This window comes from Dreissena polymorpha, chromosome 9 (genome assembly GCF_020536995.1).
Source record: "Dreissena polymorpha isolate Duluth1 chromosome 9, UMN_Dpol_1.0, whole genome shotgun sequence".
Lineage (NCBI taxonomy): Eukaryota > Metazoa > Mollusca > Bivalvia > Myida > Dreissenidae > Dreissena > Dreissena polymorpha.
In genome coordinates, this window is record NC_068363.1 from 84,021,494 (window position 1) to 84,039,999 (window position 18,506).

General features: G+C 33.3%; 1 pseudogene; it reads left to right on the plus strand.

Annotated features, from left to right (window-relative positions):
- Window positions 1-1,671: 1,671 nt before the first annotated feature.
- On the plus strand, window positions 1,672-16,758 carry LOC127846231 (vesicle-associated membrane protein/synaptobrevin-binding protein-like; annotated as a pseudogene).
- Window positions 16,759-18,506: the final 1,748 nt, after the last annotated feature.

An 18,506-nucleotide genomic window follows, 5' to 3' on the forward strand; every position in this document is an offset into this window, starting at 1 on the left:
GGATTTTTTGTTAAAGGTCCGAAGTGCAATTGATTATGTACAGCTAGCGTATGCAGTGTTTTTTCACCATGTTGGGAATCGGGCCGGGACCCTTTGGATTGGGAAAACCACGTCTAAACATTTGGAAATTAGTGTTGATGTTTTTTGCTTACAAATACTATACATGTTAAGTGTTTCAATATTATATTAATTAAGGTTAAAACTATAGAGCTGGATGGTATATGAACTGAAAATTTAGATTTGCAAAATTCCGAATTTTAGGCTGATATTCGAGGAAAATATACATGTATACCTTTTGAGATTGTGAATGCAGCAATTTTTATTTTGACCAAATGAATTGGGAAAAGGATTGGTACCAGCCAAATTGGAAAATTTAGCACACTTGAGTAAGGCCTGTCACTTTAACTGCAACTAATACACAGCCTTCCGAAAGGCCGAAAGACTTATTGTTTTTTACAAACAACATTCCAAAATGTATTGAGTTATTTTTTTGCGTATATAAACCGTCGCAAATTTGCAGACTGTTGTTCTATCATTGAACTCCAACAGCCATTATCATAGCGAACTTGAAATTCTAATCGATGGAACTTTGCATTTCAAACTACAAAATGTACATGTACAGTTCAGTATTCCGGAACGTGATTTACGCATGTTCAGATGGAAAACCCTGGTCTTGATTGGCCGTCAATTGCCTCATAACTTTAAACAGCAACATTATCGGATGTTTATTCGACAGTTAACCGCATAAAAAGATAACCGCATGTGTTCATGCAATTCTGTAACACTTAAAACGTCATTTTGAGCATTTAAATAGCAAATTTAATCGTGCCTCGTACAAACGCGTATATATCAGGTAATATATAGGGTAGTAGAGAGTATTATGCCACACGGTGACGGCTTTAGTTAGACCACTTAGCAGCTAATTAGATGTTAAAAACAAGGTAAATTTTCGTCTCATGTTTTATTTGAAAACGCCTAATCGGATATCTCGAACTCTCGTTATTTCGATAATTTTTCTTGTTCCCGCCGAATTCGAGATAACGAGAGTAGACTGTAGTTTCAGTGGGTCTATACTTTCTGATTGTTTGCATTATTTCCGATTTATTTTTTATTCTAAAATACTATATGTACTGTGTTGCACGTCTATATTTAGTTACGACACATGATCTATTTTAACACGCACGCTTTCCACTCGTTGAATTTTACTCTGTCAGCAACAATTTCGCGCTCTTATAAAAACACGGGTTTTACATGACATACATGTATAGCGAATGTTGCAAATGCATACAAAGGGACTTAAATATATTATCACGTGGCTGTAGCAAAATTGTGTAATTCAGTTCTATAAATGAACATGATGAAATATACTTGTACTGAAATTAAATTGTTTTCATAACTTACTCGTCATTAGTAATTAATTGCTCACCATATGCATTTAACTTCTCATAAGGAACAATTGTTGTAACTGTTAACGGTGGCAAGGTGTGACGTTGATGCCCGACACCGTCTTCCATGTACTGTTTAATTACCGTTGGATATTACGTAAGATTTGTACGTCCCGTTTATTTGAAAACAATATACATGCGGATTATCGGACGTCCAAGTGATTTCCACCATTTGTAAAGCGGACGTACGACTACCGTTGATAAATACGTTGTTCAGTTTTAAAAGATGTCTAAGCTGGAACAAATATTGAAGATTGAGCCGAATACCGAGTTGCTGTTCAAAGGTTTGTGTTGCGTTAATCAATAAATTCATCTCGTTTTTGTCCAGCTATCCGAAACTATCCAGCGTCCGTATTATCACGATGTCCATTATAAGATCCTTTGATGTGTGCGGGTCATAAACTTTTGTTGCAAAAGTAGCACAGTCGCAATTGTTTAATTCAATTTTTGTTTGTGTTTTAAAAACACTTCAGACAATTATATTAAAATTGATGGTAGAAATGAAAGTAAAAACCAGCTGTTCAACATTATTAGCATGTTCTTCCAGCAAATAAACGCAGTGTTTTTCCCCCATTTTCGGAATAGAGCCGGTTCCCTTTCGCGGCCTTTAATCACGCGCGCCACCTCTTTTTTGAGATGCATTCATAAATGAGCCAATGCAACTTCCGATGTGGCGCTCAGGCCCGGATGTTTTGAAATTTAACGGATAATTTTACAGCGTGATTAGATTTAATAGGGTTATCAACACATTTCGCAATATTTAAAAAAATCGGCCAATGTAGTGCGATTCGGCGATTATAAATTCATCTAAAAATGTACAGAAACATACAATCACAACCCATTTGGAAACGTGAACACCTTTATAAGTTATGGCATGGTAGAATTAGTAAAAGCAAATCGATGTCTTTTGCCTGTGTGACGAGCAAATTCCCTGCCAATAAAATCGCTCATTACATAAACGATTGCTCTGAACCTGTACAAGTTAATGCGTGCACAAAAACATTTATATAGTAGATAAATTTTCCGATCTAATAGATAAATTTGCATTTTTCAAAAGAGATGGAGCAAATGCCAAGGAGGTGGCGCTCATATTAGGAAGTGGCTCCAATGCACATTTATAGCTATTTTAAAGTTCAATACTTTATGTTATGGTTTCTATTATGTTAACAATATAAAGAAGTGAAACTCCAGCTGCTGGAGCAGTATTGAATTTTCATTAAAAACAATTAGTTGGTCCTTTATTTAAGGCAAGTGACCGATTGCCCAAACAGTACAAAACAGCACAATACAAACCAACATAATCACAAAATATGAATAAAGCTGGGGTCACCGCCTTGGAACGGTCAATGCAAAGCATTGGGGGTTTAAACCTGGTTATAGAGCGCTCAACCTCACACTTGGCCCAGCAATATTCATAATACATTTAAGTGTAAATAAAATTTAACGTCATAGCATTGTAACTCAAATTAAACAATAATAAAAGGGAATTAAAACGCATTCAATTTAATTACTATTTAATTACTTAATTGCATGAAGATACAAGAGTAACAGAATTACAACTTTTTGACGAACGATCAAATAAAACTATTAACAATTGTCAACTACATTCCTTCTTTATAGAAAAGATTTGAGAATATAGAATCATATAGTTAATATCTCAGATAATCATCGCGCAAATACAGGAAGAAGCAGCAATAATGGGTGTAAAAATTCCATATTACATAGCTTGGTTGTTTATGTGACTGCTAAACAAGTTAAAAATAATTAAATCAAACAAGAAACGCCTATCAGAGAGAAAATATAAATAAAATGGAACGTTATAAACCCAATGACCTATGCATGTAGATTACAACTGGGAAAGTCGGTCGTATGACATCACAAAAATCCATAATGACATAATGACGTGAACAAATTCCAAGGGCAGTACTAAATAAAAATATTAATGGGGCTGTGCTACTAATAAAACAAGTTTAGGTGATTTAATATTAAGAAGCAAATGAATAAAAATGGTAATTCCATTAAAGCGACATTATTAGAATCAAACAGTATATAGGTGTTTTGACACCTGAAGACAGAAATGATTTGATGTACGATTTGAGTCCAAATGTAGTTTACATGCAGATTTGTTCATACGACACAATGACACAATTTTATTCAACAGTGAAAAATGCCTATAATGTAGTATTCATGCAGATTTGTTCATACGACACAATGACACAATTTTATTCAACAGTGAAAAATGCCTATAATATCACTAATGATTCCAAATTTTAAGGGAAGAAAGATATAGTGAATCGAAAACCATCAAACACGTGTTTTTAAGTACATAAGCATCGTATCCTTTTGATAAAAACAAGTTAATTAAATTGAAAAGTTTAATATGAACATTTGGTTTAACATATTTTAATTTGCGGACACGCTTCAAAACATCTCCGTAAAATGATGGATTGGAGATTCCATTATTTAAATGCCATTTTAAAGAAACATTATATTTTGAAATTAAATCACCACACTTAGAGTAAAATCTAGCAAATTTATTTCTTAGGTTATGATACAAAAAGCCTTGTTTTAGCAATTTTTTAGTTAATATTAGATTACGATCATTAAAATCTTTAAAACACGAACATGCTCTGGCATAACGTACCAACTGCGAAATGTAAATACCATAGGAAGGTCCTTTAGGGATGTTGCCATCTAGAAACGGAAAATTTACAATTTCAAAGTTAAAATCGTCCCGTTTGTCGTATAAACTAGTTTTGATCAAATTATTATTAATAGTTAAATGTAAGTCTAAATACGCAGCGTCTGTATTGGATATACACGATCTATTTAAGACTAGTTCTTTTGGGTAGATTTTGTGAATATATTGTTCAAATAATGGATTATTTAAATTAAGTATGTCATCAATGTACCTACTAGTAAGGTTAAAACAATTAATCAAATCTACTTGCTTAGTTTTAGATAATTCTAACATAAATTCGCTTTCATAACAATATAAAAAAAGGTCAGCTATAAGTGGCGCACAATTAGTACCCATAGGAACGCCAATAATTTGTTTAAATATTTTACCATTAAATTCAACAAACAAGTTATCCAAAAGAAAAGTAAGTGCTGCACAAAAGTCAAGACCAGTCCAAATGATGTAATTATCTAATATCTGATTAGTAAAAAAAGATGTTTTAGTGTTTAAAGCTAGATACAAACATTTCTCTCTAGCAAAAGTTTTTTCAATCAAAGAAACAAGTTTGGATTTTATTAAAGCGTGAGGAAGCGTTGTATATAGTGTCGAAAAATCATAAGTACTTACCTGTGACACCTTATATTTTTTATTTTCAATTTTATCAATAACTTCTAAGGTGTTTTTTATTGACCAAAATAGGTTAATATTACTATTTTCATAAACTTTATTACAAAATTTAGCTATATGATATCTAATAGCACTCAATGCAGATGTAAGATACACTGATAATTGTTTGGTGGTACAAGACACTGAATTAGCGATAAAACGACTTTTATATGGCGTCTTATGTAATTTAGGTATCCAGTAAAGTGATGGCAATTTCTTGTCAGTAATATTGACTATTACATTTAACTTTATGCATTGGGCAATATGGTCGGTAATAATTTAATTAGGTTGCTTATTGTACTCACAATATGATGTAGTTTGTGAAAGTTCTTGTGAAATAGTTTGAACATAAAACACTCGTCATATTATGATAACATTATTAGCAGCCTTATCAGCAGGAACTAAGACGAATTTAGATTTTAAGTCTTCAAGCAATTTACAGAGATTTTGTTTATTAAATTTAGGTGAATGTGGTAGGGGCAAAGGATGTGTATCATAAAAACATATTTTATTCATGGCCATACTAAATATTTTTGTTTTCCAATCATTGAGTGCAGTAATTTCAGCATTTTCCTTCCTGCTCCATTTAGTGCAATAATCATGTAAGGATGTTACGATATTCTTAATGCAGTCATCAAAATCAACAGGAATAGGCAGTCTGTACTTAGGGCCTCTGCGCAGCAAATTTCTAAGGTTTTTATTTTGAATGAAATTGAGGTCCCCAGTAATAACATGTCCAACTGGACCATACATATATTTAGAACTAGTACAGTCACATAATGTAGGACAATTTCTTATTACATTTATATCTGTGGAAATAGAATTATAATTAAAAACGAGACTTACATTATTTTGTGTAAGTTAACTACTTCAGCACATTTGAGTCGCATGCGTTTTTAATCAGAAAAGAAGTTTTCTAATAATGTATTGATGGATTTAAACGTTCGTTTTTGTAAGATAACAACATTTAACATGTATTATACAAAAATGTTAACGGAAAAAGACCGAGCTATCTTCATTTTTTATGGAGTTGATAGTGGGAACTTCTTAATTGAGTTGATCACTTATATATTAACAAACTACATCTTATTTGTTATAGATTGTGTTTATGTTCTGTAAAGATTTGGGCCTTCGTATGTACGTTGAAAAATAAAGTTAATATAACAATAACATTATCTACCAAATCTACGTCATGTGATAATGTCATTGCGATACGACTGTTAATTGATACATCTTGCATTGGCGCCACCTCCTATCATTAGCGCCACCTCTTAAGCATTGGATCCATCTCTTTTGGAAAAATACAAAATTATCTACAACGTCGGCAAGAAGCCAATATTTGTGTGCATGCAGCATCTAATGTATGTTGTACGCAATCGTTTGATGCCGTTAGCGATTTAATTGGGTGGAAATTTTCTCTTCACACAGGAAAAAGTCGAAATGCTTTTTAAAACTCCACCATGCCACAACTTTTAAAGGTTCTAACGTTTTTAAATGAGTTGAGAATGTAAGTGTCTGTACATTTTTGGACGAATTAATCTTCGCTGAATCGCACTACATTGCCTGATTATAAAAATAATGCGAATTATGTTTAAAAAATCATGTAAACCTAATCACCTTGTAAAATTGTCCATGAAATTTCAAAACATCCGGGCCTGAGGGCCACCTCGGAAGTTGCATTGGCTCATCTTTTAATGCATCTCAAAAAAGAGGTGGCGCGCGTGATTAACGGCCGTGCCTTTGGACAAGCAAAAATCACTGCGTTTTAACCAAAGTTCGAAAAAAATGTGTTGTTTTGCTAACAAATGCTTCAAAATTGAGAATAAAGTGTTTTCAAGATTATACTTACTAATGTTCAACTTGTAGAGATGGATGGGAGATGAATTCAGTGTTGAAATCTAACAACATAAAAACAAGAGGGCCTGAAAGGCCCAAAGTCGCTTACGTGAGATAAACAGAAATGACCTGTTCTTTGCAGCCCAAGATATCAACGGAACAAATGTTCTAACCAAGTATCATGAAGAATGAACAACAAATGGCCCATTGGCGGCCATGTTTTTTAACAGACCTGAACCATTTTTTAAATCTTCCAAGATATGTCCAAATTTTATTTAGATTAGAAAAAAAATGTGTCTTCTAGACTGTTCACATGTTGTCACTATATACATATAAAGAAAACTGCCCCACTCCCTGGCGGCCATGTTTTTTCACTGATAATGACCATTTTCAAACTCGTCCGAGACATCCACATAACTAATGTTTTGACAAAATTTCATGATGTTTGGAAAAACATGTGACTTCTAGAGTGTTCACAAGCTTTTTTACTATATAAATATAAGGAAAAAGACCCCACCACCCCCCCTGGCGGCCATGTTTTTTTTACCGATCCAAACCATTATCGAACTCAACTGTCCTATCCTAGTGTGGTAGTGCGGTCTCCTTCGCTTACGCAAATGAACCGGTCACAGGACGGTTACAAGTGATGTAACTTTGTGAGCACTTATGTAATGCGGAAATTCTTATTTGACAATCTCTTATTTCCGGTCAGGATGACTATACTGACTGGTTGTAATTCAATTAACTAAAGGCGTTCAGTCAGGGACGCCTAAATACACTCAAAGAATTTATTTATAAGTGAAAACCAAGGCAGCTTTAACAAAAATAACTAATTTTTATTCCAAGAACTTGGAAAATGAAGAACAATGACAGAAAATTAAGAACAGGTACAAACCAAGTCTAAAGAATCTAAGTATCGTTACAAAAATGAACAACAGACAGCAAATACATTTTTTAGAAAGTGCTTCAAAAATCTACTTTACAAAATAGGTCTAATTTAATCTAAAGAACATTATTTATGGAGATTAGAAAACTTCAGTGAATCAAATGTAAAAATAAGAAAAAATTACTAAAGTTATTGAAATAGAATAATCTTTCTAATTAAGAAAATGCCATATTAAAATAATCTAAATAATGAAATAATTTAGAAAATAATGCCAAAATGTCTTGATGCTGGTGTTAAAAATAATTCAGAGTTTAATTATTTCAAAATTCCAACCTTTTTTAAGAGCTATTAACTTTTCAAGAAAGCATCAAGAGGTGTTTAAATCAGCCAAAACAGCTTATTTGATACAGTTCAGAAGAGATCAATGGCAGAGTAGTCAATTTTCCCTCAGAACAGTGCATTTATCAATGATCAATATTTTCCCACATTCCAGAGCAGAACTCAAAATAGAGTACTCAACCCGGTTTAACAAGGGAGATAAATACTGCATAAATACTGCAAAATCATGTACATGTTGTCTTTCTTTCAGTTATCTCTTAGTTGAAAGGCTTATCATAAGTGTTAATGACTAAAACAGTTATGTTAACTATGAAAATTTCTGTGTTATGAAAAATTACATAATACAGTTAATGTCACATAATATCGACATAATAAAACCAAACTTTACTACACATGAAACAAATGTTCTGACCAAATTTCACGAAGATTGAGCAAACTAGAAAGTTAACAAGATTTTACTATAGCCATATATAGCCATATAAGGTTTTTTCAAGCCAAGGTTATTGAACTCATCCAAGATATCATTGGGACAAATCATCTGAGCAAGTTTCATGAAGATCGGAAAATAAATGTGGCCTCTAGAGTGTTAACAAGGTTTTACTATAGCCATATATGGAAAAATGCCCCGTCCCCTGGCGGCCATGTTTTTCAACCAACCGACACCATTTTTGAACTCGTCCAAGATATCATTGGGATTAATTTTGTTACCAAGTTTCATGAGGATCGGACAATAAATGTGGCCTCTAGAGTGTTAACAAGATTTTGCTATTGCCATATATAGCCATATATGGAAAAAGGCCCCGCCTCTTGGCAGCCATGTTTTTCAAGCAAACGTAACCATTTTCGAACTCATGCAAGATATCATTGAAACCAATCTTCTGACCAAATTGCATGAAGATTGGACAATAAATGTGGCCTCTAGAGAGTGAACAAGGCAAATGTTGACGTCGCACAACGCACGACGGACAACGGACAACGGACGAGGGACAAAAGGCGATCACAAAAGCTCACCATGAGCACGTTGTGCTCAGGTAAGCTAAAAATGGTAACCTTCAATTGGGAATATTTAGGTCCCATTCTGGAAAAATATATACCTTTTTCCATGGGGCATTGGGCCAAATACGAGCATCGAGTTTGAATTTAAAAAAATAATATTCATGTAACATTTTTAAGTTAAAAGATTTGAAAAGACACACAGGGGTTTCGCTTCAGATTGCCAATGCCACAAATGCTGAGACATTTTTAAAGTGGTGACATATTTTTTAAAGTGGCTTATTTCATTACAAACACCTTAATTGTAGACTTGGCTGATCAGTATCAGGGTAAGCGCTGGCCCAAATTTGTTTGAGCCAAAAAGTTTTCGTTTTTCGGCGCGCGAAAAGTGGTTATCAATTAATTATATATACGTTATACTATTACCGGTATACTTCATTTATTGACAACAATCACATTTCATAACAGAACATACATTTTTCAATATAGTAAATAATGATTATGGTACTTGTCAAAGTGCAAACATCATTTATTTAAAACATTCAATCAAAATTTTCAAACAGCACATTTTTGACATGATGAATGTCATGTGAAATATAAGCACACACTTAATTCACAAAATAATTTGTTTTGACAAATTAATGGCTAGATATATCACCTCAAAGTAATCTATTAGCAGTGTCTCTCCTTTGGCTGTCACTTCTGATTGCTTTAGGTTGTTACAATGCTCTTGTGCTTTGCCTTTAAATAGTTTTTCAATGTGAATAAAATAGAGTCATAAAAGCATGCAACGGAGATTAAGTAAATAAAAAAAGCTTTAATCTTCATATAGTTCAAAACTAAGAAAAGTGCTTTTTACCTGAGATTTATTATAATTTTTATTTTAACATTACAGTTGGTTTGGTTTGTCGCAATATTAAAACCTCTGTCTAAAGACATATTTAAAAAGAAACTACAAATCATTACCACAAAAGGAAGCCAACACGTTCATTTTCTTATTCTTTCATAGCCTTCAAGGTTGTTGATGGCAAAATTAAGTGTTTCTTTTAAAAGCAGCGCAGTGACGTCACATGTTATTGACAATGCTATTTGCATAGTCGTTCTCATTAGCTGACTTATAAGTTGTAGTCAAGCACGGGGGCAAACAAGGAATGTGTTGCATGGTTTCAGAATAATTGAGATTCGGACAACATTCTGAGAAATAAACAAACAAAATTAAAGTTTTGTAAGTTTTTCATTTGGAATTTTTGTCATATTCTTTTTGGAAGGTCTCTAACATTCGGGGAAGAGTCTGTGGGTTATTGGTAATGGTGTCGTCCTGATTGTCCCACATCCAAAAAAACCAATACATTGTTCGTGTAGGGGTGAATAGGGGTAAACATATAGGTCGCCTCACAAATCAAAATCCATAAGTATTGGACAAACTTGTAGGAGTTGTAAACATCATTACAGTATATACAAGATTAATAAACAAAAAGCAAAGGGGAAAAAATAAAGTAATTTTATTTAATTTAATGTAATCTTTATGGTCTAAAATCACAAATATTCACTAATCTACATCCATGGGTTATAAATAATAGTTGATTGTAATATACACACTCGAGTGCTGTAACAAACCAAACTATCTTCATGATAAAACATGGAAAATTGGCAACTTCGCATTTTCTGAGGTTTAAAAAAAAATCATATGAAAACTTTCTATGGGTATGAAATATATTGATTGTGAATTAAAAATGTTAATAAAGTGTTACTATATTTCATCATGTGACAGATTATCTCTTTATGCCGATTATGTAAGTCGTTTTATCCAATTTGCAATTGAAACAGGAAGACACTTTGGTATACCAAAAGCTGAGTTTTTATGTACTTACTGTTTTAACCACAATATTGTTGAGGATGAGCATCATGTTTTATTTGATTGTAAAAAGTACTCAGATATACGCTCATTCTATCTGCCTAATATACAACACAATCATTTTAAAGTTAATAGATTTTACAATTTACTAAACTCTGGAAGAAATTACAATGTATGAAATTTCAGCTCTTTCTAAGCTGATAAATAATATAACGACAAGATAGTATTAATATAATGAAGATAAGTAATACTTATAATCAATAAATAGTACACTTAACGACGTATGTCAACTGTGTACACCACTTTGTTTGCATTCGAACCATTGTATAATTATATATAAAACTGCTTTTTCCTTGTTCTCACTCTGTCAGATAACAATTATAAATGTATGTATATCTTTGTTTATATTCAAGTCTATGTATATGCATTTTGATATGAGCCGGTGGCCTTGAAATAGAGTCTGAATAAACATTTAATAGTAAACTTAGTACTTAAGAGAAAAAGTTTTCCATAGGCCCTGTCTGCCATTGCAGTTGAATATTAAACTTGCTGCATAACAACAATCCAATGGGAGAGAATTAAAATAAAATATTGATCGAGAAGCACTTTTATGTGTATGTAATGTTAATAAAAACACGAACAAACTCCGCAGTTAACCCCTTTTTGAGCCCCAGGCATTCAACTTAACTCTATTTCCAATATCGATTTTTCATCCTAAAAATTAAAATTTGGGACAATCGAAAGTAAACCTTGGGAATATGTCCATTTATCGGACCAGGTTTCATAAAAAAAAACAATAAAAACTTGTCTTATATAAAAATGATTAAAAAAAATTGCCAAAATGTGTGATTTATGATATGAATAAAGTAAAAAATAACATTATAACATGTCGGTCCTAATGATTTTTCATTTAGGGCCATTCACTCAAGTGGTCACAGCAGATCTACATTTGAAGAACCCTTCTGACAAAAGGGTATGTTTCAGAGTGAAGACCACTGTTCCAAAACGGTACTGTGTCGGTCCAAACAGTGGCATCATCGAGCCAAGGCAGCCTATCACTGTCGCTGGTATGTAGAATAAGACAGAGCAATAGTGCAATACTACAAATCATTTCCTGATTGGACTTCATTTCAGTCTGAATTGAATTAATCTGATTTCAAGTTGCTTTACCCTAAGGTTAAAATAATATGGTTCTGACAAAATTTGTATATATGTGTTTTTTTGCATTTGATGACAAGGTTCATCTTCCATTTTGTAAAATGGAAAAAACTAAACTGTGTGCAGTAATTTTTTTAAGTGATATTATGGGCATTTTTCACTGTTGAATTGAGCTGAAAAGAAAAGAGTTAGTTAAAATGTGGTAACTGACACAATTATAAAAATATATATCATATTCGATAGTTTACATGACTCACCCGGTCCTCTAAGCCCAGCGGAACTGTCTTTTTATTAGGATCGGAGTGAATGTCCATGGTTCGTATGAACGAATCTGCACTAAAACTAAATTTAGATTCACATCGTACATCGAATCAATTATGTAGTCAGTTGTCAAAACGAAAGTACGGTTGATATTCAAATGCATTATTTTTCTCTTTCCGAGATATTGTTTTAGTATGTTGATGCTGAATAAATAAGTGTATATGAAGTGAAAACACCAAAAATAAACAACGGTTGCGATAGACACCTATAAACATAGCATATACTGCTAGATGCCCATAATATCACTTTAATCTCAGAGCCCCGCGTATTTGGCACAAACTTTTTGCTGTGAATGCATAATTGTAAATCTAGTGAGTGAGCAGGATACAATGTTTTGATTTTAACAAACAAATTACAAAAAAAACACAATGATTTAAAGTTCAAACTGGAAGCAAGGTAGAGGAAGAAGGAGTTATGAGCTGAACAATCTTTGTACTTTTCTCATTTGTGATCTAGCCTAAGTCAATTTTAGGGATACAGGTACGTGCCAGTCAGGCAGCTACGGTAGTTAATTGTTGTAGCTGACATTATCACCAGTCAATGATTATTCTAGTCTTATGGTGTGTTAACTGTTATGGAAAAAGAAACTTTATCCAGGGAATATAACAAAACCTTCTTTGAAACTTCTATTTTCATTAGATTGTTTTAAGGAAATCATAACAGTTAATAGGATGCATACTGGTGGCTGTGGTACTTTATTAGCCTAGATAATCCAGGGAATCACATAATATAAATTGTTTACAAGATCGCTGTTTCAGTAATGTTGCAGCCGTTTGACTATGACCCGACATAGAAGTACGAGCACAAGTTCATGGTGCAAACCATGTTTGCCCCTGATGGGAAGATTGACAACCAGGACCAGCTGGTAAGGCATATATAACACCTATACATCTATAGATAGTCAAAAACATTGTGAAACAATATCGATATTTTCGGTAAAGCCCAAGTGGTGACTGTCTACATGATCTCAGTGTCTTCTTCTTCTGTACTGGTATGAAACATATAATAATTTGTAGCTGGGTTCTTATCTTACTTAATTGTCTCTACGTAAATTCATCGTACAAAGAAATTTCCATGAACACAAACAAGTTACCAAAAACACAACAGTTTTGCCAATCTCCACGCAGAGTTGTCGTTCCTCGCTCTCACATATACAATCTCTGTCATCACAAGAAAATCCTTTCATACTTGGTATGATTTCATTTTATGGGTTTAAGTATTATATTATTGAAAGTAGTATAATTTTCTTTTACATTTTGAAAATAGTGTATAAGTTTAGGTTCATTACAAAAAAACAAAAATTACGTAAATTAAAAAACGCAAAAATAACAATGCTAAAAGTATTTACCACGTGGCTAGGCTATCATCACGTGGTTGGTTATGAAGGCATGTATTTAAGCCAGCTATGCTGGTTCTGTCAAATCTCTGCGCGGAGGTTGCAATTTTTCTTGATTTCTTATTAGTGTTGTTCGCTTCATGTGGGGTATACTTTTGTCAGATTCATTTGCATTGCACGAGTTCAGTGGCGAGATGCGTCCCCAGATAAGCTGATTGCCTCAAAGCTGAAATCTGTGTTTGATCCAACTGGTAACACTGTGGTAAGTTTTAGTGATAGCAATGAGATTGCACATATTTGTAGCAATAAGATTGTACAAATGTATAGCAATGAGATTGCACAAATGTATAGCAATGAAATTGAAAAAAATGTATAGCAATGGGATTGCACAAATGTATAGCAATGAGATTGCACAAATGTATAGCAATGAGATTGCTCAAATGTATAGCAATGAGATTGCACAAATGTATAGCAATCAGATTGTACAAATGTATAGCAATCAGATTGCACAAATGTATAGCAATGGGATTGCACAAATGTACAGCAATAAGATTTTACAAATGTACAGCAATGAGATTGCACAAATGTGTAGAAATGAGATTGCACAAATTTATAGCAATTGGATATCACTAATGGAAATGTATTGCAATGAGATTGCACAAATGTGTATATGCGACGGCTTAAATGCCTCTGTGGTCTAGAGTTAGTGTTGTACTTCATATTAATGAAATAGTGTAAACCATAGGCTTCAGCTCAAGAGAAACCGTGTTCTTAATATTGCTAATGTTTTGAATTAACTTAGCTCCCCTTTGCTCAATGTATTTTGATTCATTTTTTTTTTAATTTTATGTCAGAAATATTAAAAGCTAAACTGGCAGTTCGTCCGGCATATTGATTCCTGAGTTTGTTCCTTAACGCGTCCAGATATATACCTGATTGTTGGTATGTGAGTCTACCTACATGAGTTCAATATCAAGTTCGAGTTGAGTTGCGGTGCTTTGATATTTTGCGACGTTACAGGGTATGGACTTAGCATTTATTTACAAGAACAGTTTTCCGGACTTTTTTTGCCAGAAACTTGCAGATATTTACTTGATATTTGGCGTCAGTGTCTATATTCATTACTTCCAGATCAAGTTTGAGATTCGTTGATTTTTAACGAACTTACAGTTTTTGGACTTTGGAATTTTCCTTAAAATAATACTTTTCCGTAATTTTTCCAGAATGCTTTGAGATATTTACCTGATTTTTGGTATGTAAGTCTACCTTAATAAATTGCAGATAAAGTAGGATTTTCGTTCTGGCCCATTGATTTTGTACGAAGTTACGGGCATTGCATATAAAAAAAATCAAAATAATACTTTTGAAGGATTTTTTTCCGAAACGCTTTTATATACAGACCTTATTTTTGGTGTGTGAGTCTACCTGCATGACCTACAGATAAAGTTCCAGTTTTGTTCCAGTCCATTGATTTTTGACGCAAATACGGACCTTTGACTTAACTATTTTCTTTAAAATAACACTTTTGCAATATGCATTCAGATATTTACTTGATTTTTGGTGTGTGAGTCTACCTACAAGACTGTCAGATCCAGATCGATTTTTTTCATATTTGGAGTTTTGAGACAAAATTGGATTGAGAGAACATCTTTGCCCTATGGACACATATCTTGTTTATTTATTTGTTTACCTGTTATTAATAAAACATCTTCACCCAATGGACATTTATTTATCCACTTTTTCCGGTGTGTAGCCATGGGCTAATTTGATGAATAGCTGAGTAGGTCTTATGGATTTCTACAAATATGCCTACAACATTTTTTCAATTTAAAAACAATTAAAGTGATGTGTGCATGTATTCTTTCCGATGCAAATTACATTTGGTGTTTATAAATTTTATATTGTGAAAATATTCTTTGAATTGTTGTACCAAACATTCTCAATGTTGCAACCTAAGCATGTTAATTGTCATTTCTGAAGACAACCATGTATTTTTATTTTGGTGAATCCACATTTCATCTAATCATGTATATGTATCATTTCAGGCCTCCTCGCCTGCACCTATTAAAGAGGAAAAGGCAATGTGTGACATGCCCTGGGTGACGGTAGCCGCTGAAACCTTGCCGAGGAAGCTTACATGTAGCTTTAACACATTTCATTTAATAACTCCTGCAGCTCTCTCTCTCTCTCTCATTTTGCTGTCTTAGTTTCTAGTTATTCTGGCATTAATGATACTTATCATTGGTCAGTTTTCACTTTGTCCTTATGTCACAAAGTATTTTATGGGCACGTTCAATGAATAGTTCCACACGAAGCATTTACAACTTCTAATCTTGATTTGCTTCCAAAAATGGTTGAAAGGTGACAGCTTTTCTCCAGTCGCCTTATTTCAATAACACTGGCTCTATGGATTGTTGAATATCAGATATAAGATATTATTGCAAGTAAACTGATAAATACTTGTCAATATATTGTGTTTGCATGGTGCAGGATTCCGTTACTTTTTGGGGTTCCACCTTTTAACTTTATTGGATTTATTGGACGGTAAGTGATGAATTAAAACGTGTATAATAAACTTTCAACGCGATCATGAGTGTAAAGAAAACGAATTATTTCGAACCTGCCATTTGTAAACGTTGTAGCGACTATGGTATATAAACATCATAATAGCCGTATGACATCTGTGAAACTCGCTCTTATGCGTGCTTTCTCATTTTGCATATTTAATCAACTTTTCAAACAGAAATTACAGAGCCACATCAGTGCACATACTATGTTTGATAATTCATTCGTTTGTTGGATATTGTTTGCTGTTTTAAACACATATTAGGTTATATAGCGGAGATTTAGTTAACCTTACCATGTGTTCATGGGCGAACTCACATATTAAAGTGCTCTTACGACTATGTGCTCATACCTACTTTCGGGAATCATCATGAAATTATTGCCGTACTTAACGAACAAACATGCCTAAGCTTATTGAATTAGAGAAAAAAACAATAATCAAAAGAGAAAAATATGTTCATGCACATGGGCATGTGAAATCACGTCCGTACACATAGCATCATTAACTTAGGAAAGGAAACAACGAAATATAAAATTTTGTATGATATACATGTGAAATTAAAGAGCATGGTGTAATTAAAGAGCATGTCAAGTTTTGAATTTATATGCTGAGACGTAATGTTATAACCCACAAACGTTTTACTGTAACAGAACGTTTTTTTAAGATAAGTGGTACAGAAAATACACGTCGAATATCTTTTTAAAGATATTTCTTGTTATATTTGATCAAAAATGTAACCCGCCTCCCAGTTTCGCTGAATGGATCAAGTTCCCCACGGGTACTACTTCCCCGTACCCCCAATTTTTTTTCGTACCCTACATTTTTCGCACCCAATTTTTTTTCATACCCAATTTTTTTTCGTAACCAAATCTTTTTTCGTACCCAATTTTTTGGGGGCATAATTTTTGTACCCAAAATTTTCGTACCCATGTTTTTCCTACCCAAAATGTTCGTACCCACATACACAATTGTGGTGATGTAAATAATTGTGGTGATGTAGATAAACTTAAATAGATGCTTGTATATCAATCCTCTTCAAAAGCATCGTCACACCAGTACTGTCAGTACTTTGATTTAATCAAGTTTTCTTAAGAATTTTAACTAGTACATAAAAGAAAGATTTTTATGCTGCTTATGGCAATGTGAAATATATCAGAATTACTTTATTTAATAAACATGTGTTTTTGTTCAAATTTCAATTTTTACTGCATTCATTGTACGCGATAGAGTTTCACGCAACGTGAAATTTTGTCACCGATTTCAGACGTATTCAAGGATTTATTCTTATACATTAAGATATCGGCACAAACTGCAAGAAAACCTGTCTTTTATGCACTATAGATTTTTGCAAACGTATTTCAATAACTTGAGATATTTGGGAAAATAAAGTTCTTAACGATGTGATTACACTCTGTCCAGCCCGTGTGTAAACCTCCAAAAACCCTGTTGATTCTGCACCCTGGTTTGCTTTCTCACAAGATCCCTGACATGGACAGACTCTATAGTTGACTCTTTTGTTTCTGCAAATATGTTTAGCTGTTTGCTTATGTACTCCTGGTACGATTCCTACACAAACATTCATCTTTTCTTAATTATCCAACTTGCATATGCTAGTTTTCTTTCTTTTTGTCATCATTTAGTCATTTAAAGAAATGAAATGGAAAAGAATCCAATGAAGATTATGTTATTTCAAAGATTGTTTTGTATACCACCTGAATTGTAACCAGCTCATAACAAATAAAAATGTCCAATGTTTACACAAAATTAAAACATTGAAATCCAATGTAATCCACGCATACATAATGAAGTCTGTTTCGTAGTCAAGATAAATTCGGTTTTGACACAAAGGGGTGCACATTGCACCGTGTATTTACCTAACACGTGGCGTTGCTGTAAAACGCGTAACGTAAAACACACGTCAACGGTTATTCGGTCCCATAATTATAACATTGAACTTGTCAATGGCATACAATAATAAGGGCCCATTACTATCACCTGATAACAAAAGGCTAATTAATTGGCCTGTGACAAACAGGACTCCTAAGTGCCATCCCTTTTCCCCACCACGATTTGTCGCGACCTCGACACCGCAATCTATCGCGGACATGTATTACAAACAAATCTGATATTGACTGGCGCATGTCGTTTCAAAATCAGAAATTGGCAAATTTAAGTGCTGATGAAATAGTCATTTTTTGAAAAAGTACGACATATTGTCCTGTCGAAAATAAATGGTTTCACGGTACCTTATTTGAAAAAAATAACCCGACAAACCTACCAAGAAGACATATATGTACAACTTGACATGCTAATCATAAAGCGTGTGTTCAAACAGATTCATATCTGCTTCTAAAATAAGAAAATTGTATCAGCTATAATAATAAAGCATTTTTACCGGGGCTTTAGTGTGATCATGCTTAAAATG